This window comes from Lipotes vexillifer, unplaced genomic scaffold, assembly GCF_000442215.2.
Source record: "Lipotes vexillifer unplaced genomic scaffold, Lipotes_vexillifer_v1.1 scaffold1136, whole genome shotgun sequence".
NCBI lineage: Eukaryota > Metazoa > Chordata > Mammalia > Artiodactyla > Lipotidae > Lipotes > Lipotes vexillifer.
Window position 1 is genome coordinate 620,123 of NW_006769631.1, and position 1,911 is coordinate 622,033.

Below are 1,911 nucleotides of genomic sequence, written 5' to 3' on the forward strand. Positions count from 1 at the left end.
AATGTTGCATAAGCATGATCAGATCATGTTACCACATTGATGGTGCGGGACTGAAAACGGGTCACGTTCTTGCCAGCAACACTCCAGCTTCCCAGGAAACACTGGGGATGAATAAATGATTTACCACGTGGCCAGGACAGCAGCCCTCTCTCTGGAAGAGAATTTGAGCCAACTTGATTTAAACCAAGGTATTATTCTATTCCTTTTCATTTATTGTTTTGCTATTCTTATGCCCTGTTGCCCTTAAAGAATTTATTCAAAACCTGAGTTACACAGCAGCAATATAAATACTCTATTTTCCAAGGGCTTATCTACTAAGGCCATTGTTTTGTGATTACTGTTCTATCTCAGGGGCTACAGACCTGGCGTGGCGGTCCTCAACCACTGGAATTCCCTTGGGAGACCATTAGCGTGGTATTTTTTTCCCCTTTACTTGGTTTACAGGGTTCCCTGAATAGTGATATCTCCCTAAGGAGAAAAGCGCAAGGCCTTCGCGTTTGCCAGTAACAAAGGAATGAATTCCACAAACCAAGTTAGAAGGAAGCTCTTGCTTAACATACTGCTAGAGTTAGAATGTCAGTGTCAAAGTGAGATTATTCTTTTATGATCTTTCCAAGCCAGTGTTATCCCAGAGTTGGGGCCTTGACTCAGCCCTGAGGGGCAGAGGTCCACCTGAGGCCTACAGCCCCAGGCTTTCCCCAGCCAATGACCCATCACCCCATGCCAGAGCCTTAGGGTAACTGCGAGTCCCCCTTTAACCTTCTGTTATTACCCTGAGGGTTTGTACCTCCCAACAATCCACTCTTGCTTCCCAGTCATCTTCAGACATGCAAAGTAGATGCCAAGGAGACAGTCTGAAAAGAAAAGGCTTCTGACATTTGCAGGTCAGCAGAGACATTTGCTAAAGCCATCTAGATTTTTCTTCTCCGTCCAGTCAATTTAATCAAACTTGGAGCATCTAAGCAGCTCCCTCCTCCCCCCACATTGTGTCCTTCTTTGCTAGGGGTCCTCCCTTGGGGGAGGGGTGGAGAGCAGGGAGAATCATTAAGGGAAAAAGCAGGTTGGAGAAATCTGGCATCTGGCTTGTCACTCCCTTCCAGAAAACCCGGAGAGCTGATCTCCATTGCGCGCCAAGCTTCCAAGGGTGGGAGACGTGAGCCCCTGCCCCTGTCTCCCACCCTCCCAAACCTTCCTCTCGGGCGAGCGCTAAGTTCCCTTCGGGAGCCACCGACCTGGTGACCATGCCGCTGAACCATCCAGTGCACAGTTAATGCCTGGAGTGTTCTGAATCCCTGACTTCACATGCTTTAATACTTCCCACGACCTTTCGCCTTTCCACGCTTTTCCAGAGGAGGCAGCCTGGCCAGGCAAGGGTCTCCGGCTGACCTTTAAAGCCAGCGCTGCATTCGGATGCTGGGCTTTTTCTCTCTTTTAAAAATGGCAACAAAATCAACAAAATTCCTTCAAATTGGGTTCCCAAAGAGAAGAAACCGTAAAGAATATGTATGTGTATACATGAATGTAAATTGAATTTTTTCCCTTTCCTTGCTTAAACCTGGGCGGGAGATGGGGGGAAACTTTAAAAGGGTAAAGCGCCTGGCGCCCTCGGCCCCGCGTCCCAGGACCCAGAGTCTGGTGAGGACGCGATCCCTTCCCTCCGATTTCCCCCGACGGCTCGCGCTACTTTTCTGGGCCATTGTCCCATGTCCCTAGTGCTTCCTCCTTCATCATCCCTTCTGTTCGGGCACCTCGCCCGCTTCCTACCGCCAGCCGCAGCCCAGACTCGCTGGGGTAGGGATGATGCCAGGATGCCCTCCAGCAGCCCGCGCGCCGGAGCCCGCAGGTGCGCCCCGTCCCTCCCTGCCCGCGGCCCCGCCCCGTCCCTCCCTGCCCGCGGCCCCGCCCCGTCCC